This window comes from Macrobrachium nipponense, chromosome 28 (assembly GCF_015104395.2).
Source record: "Macrobrachium nipponense isolate FS-2020 chromosome 28, ASM1510439v2, whole genome shotgun sequence".
In the NCBI taxonomy this organism is placed as follows: domain Eukaryota; kingdom Metazoa; phylum Arthropoda; class Malacostraca; order Decapoda; family Palaemonidae; genus Macrobrachium; species Macrobrachium nipponense.
This window is the reverse complement of record NC_087217.1, coordinates 39,528,065-39,542,878: the sequence shown is the minus strand read 5'-3', so window position 1 is coordinate 39,542,878 and position 14,814 is coordinate 39,528,065. Positions and strand designations below refer to the sequence as shown.

Below are 14,814 nucleotides of genomic sequence, written 5' to 3'. Positions count from 1 at the left end.
TGCATACATACAATATAGTTCTCTATCTTTTTTCTTCTATTTCTTCAAGATACTATCACAAATTTTGTAATTACAATTATATCATCATTTTTTTTTTTTTTTTTTTTTGCTCTATCACAGTCCTCCAATTCGACTGGGTGGTATTTATAGTGTGGGGTTCCGGGTTTGCATCCTGCCTCCTTAGGAGTCCATCACTTTTCTTACTATGTGTGCTGTTTCTATGATCACACTCTTCTGCATGAGACCTGGAGCTACTTCAGCCTCTAGTTTTTTTCTAGATTCCTTTTCAGGGATCTTGGGATCGTGCCTAGTGCTCCTATGATTATGGGTACGATTTCCACTGGCATATCCCATATCCTTCTTATTTCTATTTTCAGATCTTGATACTTATCAATTTTTTCCCTCTCTTTCTCTTCAACTCTGGTGTCCCATGGTATTGTGACATCAATGAGTGATACTTTCTTCTTGACTTTGTCAGTCAACGTCACGTCTGGTCTATTTGCACGTATCACCCTATCCGTTCTGATACCATAGTCCCAGAGGATCTTTGCCTGATCGTTTTCTATCACTCCCTCAGGTGGTGCTCGTACCACTTATTACTGCAAGGTAGCTGATGTTTCTTGCACAGGCTCCAGTGGAGGGCTTTTGCCACTGAATCATGCCTCTTTTTGTACTGGTTCTGTGCAAGTGCCGGGCATTCACTTGCTATGTGGTTTATGGTTTCATTTTTCGTATTGCACTTCCTACATATGGGAGAGATGTTATTTCCGTCTATCGTACTTTGAACATATCTGGTTCTTAGGGCCTGATCTTGTGCCGCTGTTATCATTCCTTCAGTTTCCTTCTTTAGCTCTCCCCTCTGTAGCCATTGCCAATTGTCATCGCTGGCTAGTTCTTTAGTCTGTCTCATGTATTGTCCGTGCATTGGTTTGTTGTGCCAGTCCTGTGTTCTTTCTGTCTTTCTCCTGTCTCTGTATATTTCTGGGTCTTCGTCTACTTTTATTAGTACTTCTCCCATGCACATCTTAGCCACTCGTCTTCACTGGTTTTTCAGATATTGCCCCAGTGCTCTGTTTTCAATGTTGACGCAGTCCTCTATACTTAGTAGTCCTCTCCCTCCATCCTTTCGTGTTATGTATAGTCTGTCCGTATTTGCTCTTGGGTGTAGTGCTTTGTGTATTGTCATTTGTTTCCTGTTTTCTGATCTATGCTGCGGAGTTCTGCCTTCGTCCATCCACATATTCCTGCGCTGTATCTGATTACTGGCACTGACCCATGTGTTTATGGCTTTTATCATATTTCCGGCGTTGAGTTTTGACTTGAGTATCGCCTTGAGTCTCTGCATATATTCTTTCCTGATCGTGTCCTTCATCTCTTGGTGTTTTATATCTCCTCCTTCCATTATTCCCAGGTATTTGTATCCTGTCTCATCTATGTGTTTGATGTTGCTCCCATCTGGTAGCTTTATCCCTTCAGTTCTCGTTACTTTGCCTTTTTGTATGTTGACTAAGGCGCATTTTTCTATTCCAAACTCCATTCTGATGTCCCCAGATACAATCCTTACAGTCTGGATTAGGGTATCTATTTCCTTGGTGCTCTTACCATACAGCTTGATGTCGTCCATGAACATCAGATGGTTGATTTTGTTGCCTCTTTTCTTGAGTTGGTACCCGGCATCCATCTTCTGTAGTACTTTTGTCATGGGAATCATGGGAATTATTATTATTATTATTATTATTATTATTTATTATTATTAGTAGTAGTAGTAGTAGTCCTAGTAGTAGTAGTAGTAGTAGTAGTAGTAGTAAAATTTTTTTTTTTTTTTTTTTTTTTTGTCTATCACAGTCCTCCAATTCAACTGGGTGGTATTTATAGTGTGGGGTTCCGGGTTGGCATCCTGCCTCCTTAGGAGTCCATCACTTTTCTTACTATGTGCACTGTTTCTAGGAGCACACACTTCTGCATGAGTCCTGTTATGCTGACTTCAGCTCTATTTTTTCCAGATTCCTTTTCAGGGATCTCAGGATTGTGGAATTTCCTATCAGGGAAGCCTGGCATCATAGAAAGTACATAGTAAAGCAAACTGGTGTCATGCAATGGGATCTTCCAAGTTCAAGTAAAGATGCAGTGCGTTCCTACCCTAATGCCTTTCTCCTGGCAATTGAATACATTTTTATCTGTTCATTAATTAATTTTTTTTTATAATAAAGCTGGTATCACACTAGTCATTTCTGGCTCGCGGTTTTGGCCAGCATCCAGCTGATGCTCACGAGCAAAAGTTTTGTATCATTGCACTAGGACCTCGTGGTTTTGAGGACCAGTAGGAAAAAGTAAACAAAACTGATCAGCTGATATCATCATGGCGCCCAGAAATTGTCGGACTGTTGCAAGATGTGCTGCAGTGATGTGTTTTCTCAGAATCTTGTGTGAATGCAAGAGTAACATAAACAAAACGTGTGTGGGTTCGAGAGTGGCTCAGGAGAAGAGCCAAAGGTCCTGAGAGTACGTCCTAATCAGCAGCAGCCATCTTGTTGTTTACACTACGCTGTCGCTCGCGGTTTGTGCTCGCTGCTTCCCGTCCAGTCGGGAAGCCAAAATCTCGAGCTAAAAGCTCCCAAGGTTTTCCATTTTCGGCAGCAAACGGCTCGCGGCTGGAGATAAAAGGCGTTGTGTGAGGCCACCTTAAGTGGACATCTCTTCTTTCTGTATTTCCCTTTACCTTCTCTTACTTCCAAATGAGCACCATATTCTTTGGAAACTTGAATATCAAGTCAATGGCCTGTGTGGGCTTGTTCCATGTGAATAGGATTCCTTTTTTAAATAATAATTTTGTGATTAGTTGTATTGTATTTTACATGTTCATTTACAGTATCAGATTGTTTTTGATGATTTTAATATAATTTACATTACTTTGCAGTGTCTGCTGACCAATTATGGAAAGGTGTCACCAGTGTCAGCAATGCTGGAAAGAAGAGGGGTCGAGGGAAAGGTGTTGGTAAAAGAATGGCAAAGAATCTAAATAGGGGCCAGATTATTGGCCTAGGTAAGTAAGGTTCAAGTTATAAACTATATTTTATTATTATAGATGGTGTCACACAGCATGCAATTTTTTTCAATTCTTATAAGTTGTTTGACTTGACAGAGAAAAGAATTCATGTGTTTTTCTCTCTCTTTGCTTTTGTGGTTATCCTACTATATGGAGTGATCTGTCTTGCTATTTCTCCATTATAATTATGTACCTTAGTTACAAGTGCCATGATTCATTATTATCATTGTTGTCATAATCATTTTTATGTCAGCTTTTCACTTAAAGGGGTGAAATTATTACTCACCACTCTCTTCAGCTCCTTTTCTATATTTTCAACTCTTCTTTCACATATTTTTCATTGATTCCTGAGCTTTCCTACAAGTATATGTCCTGTTACTTCCATATCTACTACTTTTCCTATCAACTTTTGTGATAAACTTTTTCCAAATCCACTATCATTAGATATAGGAACCCTCTCCATTTTATATTCCAGTTTCTGGACTCCTCATCTGTCTGTGACATCCTTGTTTGTAATATGATCTTCCTACTAACCTGGAGTCAATTTGGACTTTTGAAAGATTGACTGCATATTATACTTGAAAGGATAACTACATGTTATACTTGATAGATTGACTACATATTATACTTAACCTTTGTGTCAACTTCAGACTAATTATCTTGTTCTAGGAATCCTTTCCAAAGACAGAGTTCTCACATTCTGTAGGTACAAAAATTTCTTAACTGTGTTAAGAAGACTTGTGAATATGGGAGGAGTGGTGATCATTCAGAAACAGAGCTCCAAACTGGCAGTAGGTATTTTCAAGGTCTATTCATATCATCCAATTGTTCTTCTGAATGGCCTTGAGAATAATTTCAGATGAATTCATGGAGAATCTCTTCAGCTTCAAAAATTTCTTTATCTCCTAGACATCAAGTACTTGCCTCCATCTGTTTGTTTCCTTTAACACTAGATGAGGCTGTGTATTGTGAAACCCAAGACTTACTTTCAGTGTATGTTCTATGGCTTTTTGTTTTCTTTTGTAGTAGTGACTGAACTTCCTCTCACAAGACAATGAATTTCTTATGAGTTATGTAGATAAGCCAGAAATTATACCAGAACTATTGAAAGAGGTGAACTTCTCATGAATGGAATCCATAACCCTCCTTCAAGCAACTGCACAACCACAGATCTGCATCAGTTTGTTTCAGAAAAATCAGAAATTGGCTAATCTGGCACTTTCTTTCTTGTATCTGAAGGTTGAGTTTGCTTTTTACCATACTCTTTTTTTTTTAATTAGTATGGAAATTATGTTATGCTGAAAAGTTCTTCTCCTTTGGGTTGGAGGTCTTAACCCTTTAACGCCGATTGGACGTATTAAACATCGATATAAATTGTCTGTTGGGTGCCGATTGGAAGTATGGTACGTCGATATAAAAAAGTTTTTTTAAAAATTCGTGGAAAAAGACTTATAGGCCTAAGGCCTACCAGGCAAAAACTTTTGAATCATGCGCCTTGGGGGATGCTGGGAGCTCACGGATCAAGGCGTTGTTTTGTTTACAATCGTTACCCAGGCGCGCAAGCACGAATTTCTTTCTTCTCGCAACTAAAAAAGGGATTTTGACGTAGGAAAAATCTATTTCTGGGTGATTGGCTCTTGTCGCCCTATGAAAGTATCCTTAATATCATTCTTTCTAGGCAAAAATTAACTCTAAAATTACCAGAGAAAAAACAAAATTAAGAAAATGTCAGTAAAACTGACTCGCTCACTCTATAAAAAGAAGTGTCGGTATGAGAATAGGGGCGAGTGGGATCACTACCACGAGTCATTCACCATTTAGACCTTCCAATCTAAAATCCCCACCAGAGAGAGCTGATACTAACGGGTGATGCGGCCGCTACTACTACTACTACTGACGCCACGGACAGCAGCGCCCCTAGCGGTCATCCTTAATCTATGAACATCTTGTCCTGCAGGGTGGGTAAACAAAGACAGGGTGGGTTTCATAGGGCGACACGAGCCAATCACCCAGAAATAGATTTTTCCTACGTCAAAATCCCTTTTCTGGGCTCAGCTCGTGTCGGCCTATGAAAGAGTACCAGAGAAACAGACAAGATGGGAATAAGGACAAATGAAAATCAGTTGTAAAAAAGAGGTATATAATATAAGTGAATCAGGTATATTACAGAATACAAACTAAGTACTTAAAGCTAACTTATCCTAAACAATGACATGATAAAGAAAGCAAACAATATAAAGTACTTAAAATTAACTTATATTAAACATAGTAATATCCAGTAATGCAATGCAAATTAACAAAATAGATTCACTTAAGTAAGGTATTTACATAATATACAAACACATTGTGTCCTACCCTAGCATAAAATAAGGTAGGGACACTGAAGTACATTATAAGTACATAGTGTGGATGTCCCTAGCAAAAAAAATAAGGGACAATCCACCAATATGATCTCAGCGGCTAGGCTAGAGTATCCGAGTAGCATGGCAATAGGGTGAGGCATGTTGGACGAGGTAGGTAGAAAGGAGACCTGGATCTATACTATGACTACTATACAGTATCAGGAGAAACAATGTTTCCCGCTGCTACTGCAGAAAAATTTTAAAGATTCCAAGGACTTTAGGTAGTGACGTTTAAAGACTGTCGGAGATTTCCATCCAGTATACTTTTAAGATCCTCAAAGTTCATATGTTGAAAGTAGTTAATTGAGGTGGCTACTCCTCTGATGTCATGTGCTTTTGGAAATGAATCAAGATTGGCTTGTTTAATGAAGTAAAGGATCTGTTGTCTAATTCCTTTTACTGATAAAGTACCACCTTTTTCTCTCATAAAGAGAGAACCTGAGGATCTTGAGGATGTGCGAGATAGAAAGGCTCTTAAAGTTGATACTGGGCAGAGAGAAGGATCTTGCGGAAGTGGGATGACTTTCCAAGGAGCCACCTTGCAAGAGGATCCTCATTTTTAGCCAAAAAACTACGATCCGGAGCAAGCAGAACTTCTCCTGAGGGGAGGAATTCCACATGACCCGCATCTCTGGATAGAGCCGACAGTTCTGAAATTCTAGCTCCTGAAGCTAGGCTTAATAAGAATAACGTCTTTCTAAGAAGCATTATGAATGTACAAGACGAGTTGTCAGTATCTGAGGCTAGTTTGAGGACATCATTTAAGAACCATGAGACTGCAGTAGGCCTTTGAGAAGGTCTAAGTCTAGCACAGGCTTTAGGAATAGACGTAAAGTAAGATTCTGTTAGGGTCTATCTGGAAACCAACTGAAAGATCTTCCTCAAAGCCGATTTATGAGTAGTAATAGTGCTAGCTGCTAAACCTTTTCAAACAATGGATCTGAAAAAGGATATAGCTAAGTTAACTGTCATGGTTGTAGTGTTTGATTCTTTCAGGAAGGAGTGCTAATTTTTTAACAGCTGAGTCATATTGTCAAATAGTTGACTCTCTCTTATCTGATTCTAGGAAGAGGATGTTTGTGGATCAATGTTAGCATCTTTGTTAGCCGCAAACTTCATGAAGTCCATAAAGTTAGGGTCTGAAGAATTCCTGAGGAAGCGAACACAGTCCTCATTTGTACTGATTGCGACAGCTTGGGATTGGGAATCCGTTGAGGTCGGAGACCCAATTCCAGAAGCAGAGGATACCAGTTGCTCTTGGGCCAGTCTGGAGCAATCAGAGCTACTAGTCCCTTGAAAGTCTCAGCTTGCTCAAGACTTTCAAAAGAAGATTTACTGGAGGAAAGACATAAATTTTTCTCCACTGATTCCAAATCTAAAAACGACAGGGCGTCCGTGGCATAAGCCAGAGGGTCCAGGTTGGGGGCCACATAGCAAGGGAGCTTGTGGTTCGCTTGTGAGGCGAAGAGATCCACTTGGAGACCTGGGACTCTCCGGCATATCCCACTGGAATGACCCGTCGTCCAGGGACCATTCTGATTCCAGAGGGACCGACCGGGACAAAGCGTCTGCTATCACATTTCTTACCCCCGCAAGGTGAGTGGCGGACAGATGCCATTTGTGTTTGTCTGCTAGTGCAAAGATGGCTATCATGACATGGTTCACATGTTTGGATTTGGACCCTCCTCTGTTGATGCAATGAACTACCACTGCACTGTCCAAAACCAGTCTTAGATGAGACTTTTTCGGGGGAAGAAGTCTCTTCAGGGTAAGAAATACTGCCATTGCTTCCAAGACGTTTATGTGAAGCTGGCGGAACTGAACTGACCAAGTCCCCTGAACTTGCTTGAATTGAGAATATCCCCCCCACCCGGACAGGGAGGCATCCGTGTGAATGGTTAACACTGGAAGGGGATATTGAAGGGGTACTAGTTTGGCCAGGTTCTTCACTTTTGTCATGGACGGAGCTGATTGCGAAGGATCTGTGGAATTACTGACAACTTGTCTCGAGATTTGGCGTTTGCTCTCGATCGCCAAACTCGGTTTATATCTTTCAGCCTTGCTTTCAGGAGAATGTCTGTCACTGAGGCAAACTGAAGAGAACCTAGGATTCTTTCCTGGTTTCTCCTTGATGTTTGTTTGCATTTGAGAAATTGTTTCACAGACTTGGCTATTTCTTTCCTTTTGACCACCGGAACTGACAGATTGTGGGAAGACAAATCCCATTGGATTCCTAGCCACTGAAAACGAGACTCTGGAGTAAGTCTGGATTTCGTCTTGTTTATCTGGAACCCCAGATGTTCCAGAAATTGAACTACCTTTTTTGTGGCTTTGAGACATTCCTCGACCGTTGGTGCCCAGATCAACCAATCGTCGAGGTATGCTGCTACCATTATCCCTTGAGTTCTCAATTGTTGAACTACCACTTCTGCTATTTTCGTGAATACCCTGGGGGCTACATTCAGACCGAAGGGCATCACTTTGAATGAGAACGTTTGAAGCCTAGGACTAATGGGCGGAAGTGCCTGGCTATAGGGATATGATAGTATGCGTCTGTAAGATTGATGGAGCATGTGACGGCCCCACGGGAAGTAAGGTCCTTACTTGCGAGATGGTAAGCATTTTGAACTTGTCGCAACGAATGAAAGAGTTTAGCTTTGACAATCTAAGATTACCCTTCTTTTTGTTGAGCCTTTCTTTGGCACGCTGAATAAGCGACCTTGAAATTTTAGATGCTTGACTCTCGCAATAGCTCCTTTCTGAAGGAGTTCCTCCGCGTAATCTGTCAATTCCTTTGATGGTTCCTGATAAAATGATTTGATTGGAGGAGGATCTTTGATCCAACTCCAACCCAATCCCTTGGACATGATGCTCTGTGCCCATTTGCTGAACCCCCACCTGTGACGGAAGAGGAACAGCCTCCCTCCTACCTGGGAGCCTCACTGTTGTTGGGCGGGTTGACCTCCGCGCCCTCCTCTGAAGCCTTCCCCTTGCCGCTCTCCCTCCCGTGCCACGCTGGTGAAAGTGGCCTCTCGCCCTGCTACCTCTCGAAAGCCTTTTTATTTGGGGGAAAAAGGCTGGTAAGCTTGACCTTCATACATAGAGTTGAAGGCCGGCGAGACTGCGTAGGAGGTTGAGGGTTGCGATTGAGGGGACAACAGGAGGATGGGTTGGGCCTGTTTCGAAGTCGATGGTTGTCCCTGTTGGGTAACTGGGACGCTGAACGAACTGCCTCGGTTTTGCGCTGATGTTTCTGGTAAGGCTGGAACCTTCTAACCAGACTTCTTGAGTTTCTTACCAGCAGCAGGGCGGATTCTTGCTTCCTCTTAGAAGAGATGCCCCACCTAGACTAAGGCTCTGGTTGAGCCTAGCAGCCTCGTGGTGCACCTCATTCACAGCGGACTTCGGGAAGAGGTCCGCCCCCCACATGCTGGAAGCCAGGAGTCTATTAGGTTCGTGCCTAATAGTGCACTCCTGCAGAACATGCTTTCGGCAGTTCCTCCTAGCTTGGAAGAAGTCGAAAGCATCCGTCTGAACTGTTTGAAGCTGAGACTTGGCCAGAATCTTGAATAGCGGTTCTGTGCCATACGATAGTGCCGCCATTTCAGTGATAATCAGTGAGTTGAGGGACCTCCCAAACCTAGTTCGAGCATCGAACTCTGCATGAATCAAAGTATCAGGCAGCCTTGGAAGCTTTTCGCCAAACTGGTCCATTGCGCAGTCTGGTTTAAGCTTACCAATCGTGAATGTGGCAGGCAAGTTCTCCCACAATTCCCCAAAGGCTGGAAAGAGCGGAGAAATAGAATCAGCTTCCCTCAGCTGTGGCAGGGCTCATCCTTGAGGACTGCCTGAAGAGTCGCTTCCACTATTTTGGTAGCGACGGAAGAGAAGCCTCCTCCTCCGTAGCAAAAATAGTGAAAGGACTCTTGAAAGCCTGGAGCTTAGTGTTGGTACACTCCCAGTCCTCCAGGCAGTGAACCCATTCCCGCTGTGCGTGCTCTCTACTATATAGTGCACGTTTTCTCGGGAAATCTTGTCCGCCCTAGTGAGGGCCGCCACTGTCAGCCTAGCATATCCAATGAAAGGCTGAGTTAATCCCGGAGGATAAAACTCGAAGTCCTCAATCCTTCGAGTTCCACACTCCGGGACAGATATCATACCTGTCCTTGAATGGAGGCGTAGCGTAAGCGGCCACTCTCCATGGATTATCCATGGAGAAGGCTGGTAGCGACTCATATGGAGGTAGCTGGAGAATGCCAGTACCTGCTACTGGGGAGATTGGTTGAGGAGCCTGAGACAGACCCAGCTACTCGGTCCTCATTCTCTCTAACTCTGTTAGAGAGATCTTGAATGGGGACCGGACTGGCCGACTGACTGAGGGTGTTTGACAGTTGTGCAAACATCTGTTCAAACCTGGTTTCAAGGGCGGAGACCTGCGAGCCGACCATCTTCTCCCACCCTGTTGCATCACCACTGCTGAAAAGGGCAGTGGGATCAAAGGAGCTCGGTCCCGCTACTCCAACCAGGCGTTGCCGGAGTGGATGCGGTGGAGGCCGGAGAAGGCATTGGCTCGACTGGAGCGCGAGGCCTTCTCCTTAGAAGCCTTGCATCTAGAGCTCTTGGAGTACGAAGAGCTCGGCTTAGCCTTCACCGCGTCAGCATAGGAAGTCGAAGACTTCTTTGCTGAAGAAGACGACGACGACTTCTTAGAAGTCGTCTTGTGGAGTCTTCTGTTCTCTCTGTCCCTTCACCTTTGGGGGTACAGAGAGAGCGGGAGAGCGGGCAGGGATCTCAGATCCCGTAAAGCCTTGAAAAGAAGCAGTAGAAGGGACAGGAGAAGATCCAGGAGCGCCCAAGGAAAGACCTTGGGCGCCCGACACACCTACCTCAACCAACAAATCCTCCGCCCCTACCGCCATAGGTTCGATGTTCAGGTCCAAAGTTGCGACGTCTGGGACCGGCTCCTGCGTGGCCGCGGACCCGACCGACTGCTGCACCTCTTTGCTGTAGGAAGCGATGAGAGGGGCTGCCGAGATAGGATCAACGTAGCCTGTTGATTTGCCGCCGGGGAAGATCTGAACGGCCAGCTTCTTATCTAAGATGTACGGCTGGCCCTTGGCGGCGTTCGAAGCCGCCCACCAAGCCTTCAGGGTTGCTAGGGCGACTTCCTTCACGGCGGCAGCCTGAAAGAGAAGGCGAGATGAAGCTTCTAGTGGCGGGGACGGGTTTAACAAGCTTATGACTAAGTGTTATTAGTAATACGATAAAGAAGTCTAAAATCGACTTACCCCCCCCCACCAGCTGACTGACAAGGTCATAGCAAATGGTGCAGGCTTCGGGTGGGTGCCAGACGATCATAGAGTTGTGGGTCGTGGCACACGGGGCGTGAGTCCTGCACTCATCGTGGGCGCAGGGGTCGTACAGCGTCGCGTTTACACCCCAGGACCTGACAGTTGGTAGCCTGTAAGTGGAAAGATACATAAGTATCAGGAGAACACTTACAGCCTAACAATTGCTCCGCTGCATGCCGGAGCGTGAAGTTAGATTAAACCAGAGCCCCGCCATAATACGTGTGGTAACTAGGCGGTTGGAGTTGTCTAAGGCTACGCCGGAGACAAGAGAGAATATCCAACCAGGTGGTGGTGAGCCATGCCACAAACCACGACGGAGAACGACGGAGATGGTATACACACAGTTAGTTAATACTAAAATTCACCGTAAAATTAGGGTATATCCTTATATTTATAACGAAATATATATAAATCTTTCCCCGTCTACTAGAAGAGTGCCCGGGGAAGAAGCAAGCTCTCCTCCGGTGCAGGGAGGGCGGGAAAAAGGCAGGGATATAGTAGGCAAGCAACAGACCACTAGTAGTGACCACCCCGGCCCTGCTGGCGGAGCCAGGCGAACTATAACCAAAGGGGCCCGCCCCGGCTGCAGCGGAGGCTCCGTTCGTTACAGTAGGGGGAAAGGTGGGACTGAGGCATGGGGGGGGGGGGGGTTCCCCTCGGGGGCGTAACGCGGCGTACGCCTTTTGGCGGGAGAGAGAGAGGGGGGGGGTGGCCTACTCCTCCCCGTCTCAACAACTACCCGCTCGGTGACCCGGTACCCGAGACAAGTGGTCGCCCTATACCCCAGCTGGGAGGGAGCTCCTGGCCTCCTCAGAGAAAGAGGGAGGAAGGCTACTGTGGTGTCATGGTAACCAAGGAGTCCCCCAGACCCCTCCCTATACCTGGTAGGGAGGGAAGGGGAAGGGTAAGGTGCTATGGAACACGTGACCGCAAGTGGCCTAAGCCGCGATAGCAACACAACCGTGGAAGGGCCACATGAACCAGACTGTACCAACACATGGGACATGCACCTAGGCTAGCCTAACACCCTAAATAAAAACTAAAAATACATCGTAAAAAGAGGGAAAAGACACTTTTAGCAAAAGAAAAAGAAGCCCAGGAGGAGGCAAACTGTTCCGAGGAACAGTTGACTACTCGGAGCCAGCGATAGCCGATGAAGAGCAAGAGCCGGGATGCTGGGCCAGAAACACAGAATAGCCCTAAATACCAAACTAAGAGAAATGGTAAAAGGGCTGTCCTAGCTATAAAAACGATGTAATAAACGATGAACGTGATTTAGAAAGCCCATAAGTATAAGAAGTCCCAGTATGGAAGACCGGGAAATTCTTAACATGAGGCGGCTGGCGCCGCCACGAGTCAACCGGGAGACCGTATATGACCTATTAGAAGGAAAATACTGGTCCCTGGAAGACTAAAATACGGTAAAATACTACTTATGAGGCACTTAACTTAGCCGATGCGATGGCAGCAGCGTTCCATGGTGAATAAGGAAGAGTAAATCCAAAGATAACACGGCACGAAAGAAAAAGCGTACAAACGTGTACCGTCTAATAATTAAGGATGTACGCTAGGGGCGCTGCTGTCCGTGGCGTCAGTAGTAGTTAGTAGTAGCGGCCGCATCACCCGTTAGTATCAGCTCTCTCTGGTGGGGATTTTTAGATTGGAAGGTCTAAATGGTGAATGACTCGTGGTAGTGATCCCACTCGCCCCTATTCTCATACCGACACTTCTTTATAGAGTGAGCGAGTCAGGTTTTTGTTTTACTGACATTTTCTTAATTTTGTTTTTTCTCTGGTAATTTTAGATTAATTTTGCCTAGAAAGAATGATATTAAGGATACTTTCATAGGCCGACACGAGCTGAGCCCAGAAACATCAGCGACACATCTCAGAAATTATTTCGTCACTTTGACATAATTTTTGCACCATTTTATATTAGCCGTTACATGAAGTATTATATATGAAAATGTGCGCAATTTCATGTAGAATACAACTAAAAACACCTCATGGTTGTAGCTTTTATCAGTTTTGAAATATTTTTATATAATAGCGATAAGTGCCAAATTTCAACCTTCAGTCAACTTTGACTCTATCAAAATGGTCGAAAAATGCAATTGTAAGCTAAAAATCTGATATTCTAGTAATATTCAATCATTTACCTTCATTTTGCAACAAATTGGAAGTCTCTAACACAATATTTCGATTTATGGTGAATTTATGAATAAAACTTTTTCCTTACGTCCGCGCGGTAACTCTTCCGAAAAAATCATACATTTTTTTGTCCGATTGTCGTAATGTTTGCACCATTTAAAATTAGCCGTTATATAAAGTTTTATATATGGAAATGTGCAAATTTCATGTAAAATACAACAAAAAACAATCCATGGTTGTAGCTTTTTTCAGTTTTGAAATATTTTCATATAAATAACAATAAGGGCCAAAATATCAACCTTCGGTCAACTTTGACCCAACCGAAATGGTAAAAAAACGGAATTGTAAGCTAAAACTCTTACATTCTTACATTCTAGTAATATTCAATCATTTACCTTTATTTTGCAACAAATTAGAAGTCTCTAGCACAGTATTTCGATTTATGGTGAATTTATGAAAAAAAAAAACATTTTCCTTACGTCCGCACGGTAACTACCGAAAAAAATCAGACATTTTTTCGTCCGATTGTCGTAATATTTGCACCATTTTAAATTAGCTGTTACAGAAAGTTTTATATATGAAAATGTGCACAATTTCATGTAGAATGCAACAAAAAACAACCTATGGTTGTAGCTTTTATCAGTTTTGAAATATTTTCATATAAATAACGATAAGTGCCAAAATTTCAACATTCGGTCAACTTTGACTCGACCGAAATGGTAAAAAAACGCATTTGTAAGCTAAGACTATTACATTCTAGTAATATTCAATCATTTATCTTTATTTTGCAACAAATTGGAAGTCTCTAGCACAATATTTCGATTTATGGTGAATTTATGAATAAAACTTTTTCCTTACATCCGCACGGTAACTCTTCCGAAAAAATCATAAATTTTTTCATCCGATTGTCGTAATGTTTGCACCATTTTAAATTAGCCGTTACATAAAGTTATATATGTGAAAATGTGTGGAATTTTATGTAAAATACAACAAAAAACAACCCATGGTTGTAACTTTTATCTGTTTTGAAATATTTTCATATAAATAACGATAGATAGAAAAAATTCATCCTTCGGTCAACTTTTAACTCGACTGAAATGGTCAAAAACTGCAATTGTAAGCTACAACATTTACAGTCTAGTAATATTCAATCAATTACCTTCATTTTGCAAACAAACGGGAAGTCTCTAGCACAATATTTCGATTTATGGTGGAATTTTTTTGAATTTTTGAAAACTGCTTTTTTTTACGTCCGTGCGCTTACGAATTCATGTAGTCATTTTGTGATAATATTTTCTCTGTGTTGCCTTGATCATTTTACAATGTGTTATATACCAAAATGATCACAATTTAGTGTACAATACAACGAAAAAAAATTAACTCGTTAGCTTTAACCGTTTTGCTCACAACACGATTTGTATACAATTATATATGAAATTTTGCTTTTTACTGTCATATATCCCAATATTTTATATATGATAATGATATTTTTTTCACATTTCTGATAGTTGCATACTAAACTTCAGGCAATGACAAAAAAAGGAGCCAAAAACGAACTCATAATCTTGAAAACTAAGCATGCTGTGATTTTTTGAAAAAAAACATTTTTTCTCGCTTCGGCGCTCACTCGCAAAACGCCGCCAGCATGCGGGAGGGAGACGATTTTTAAAGTACTTGCTTCGGCGCGTTTAAGGGTTAACTTGTCATAAATTAAGGTTAAAGTTGAGCTTTACATGGAGAAACATTCTTGTAGAACAAATTACACGCTTAGAGTTGTTATGTTTGTGGTTCCTTTCAAGAGCAACAGATCTGAGTCGAGGTAAGGTCAAGAATGAATAAGGAACCATAGCACAAATGGAAAAAGT

At 42.7% G+C, this 14,814-nt stretch overlaps 1 pseudogene; it reads left to right on the top strand.

The window, feature by feature from the left end:
* LOC135201679 (small ribosomal subunit protein uS5m-like) overlaps positions 1-14,814 on the top strand; it is a 170,576-nt pseudogene that overhangs the window by 83,723 nt on the left and 72,039 nt on the right.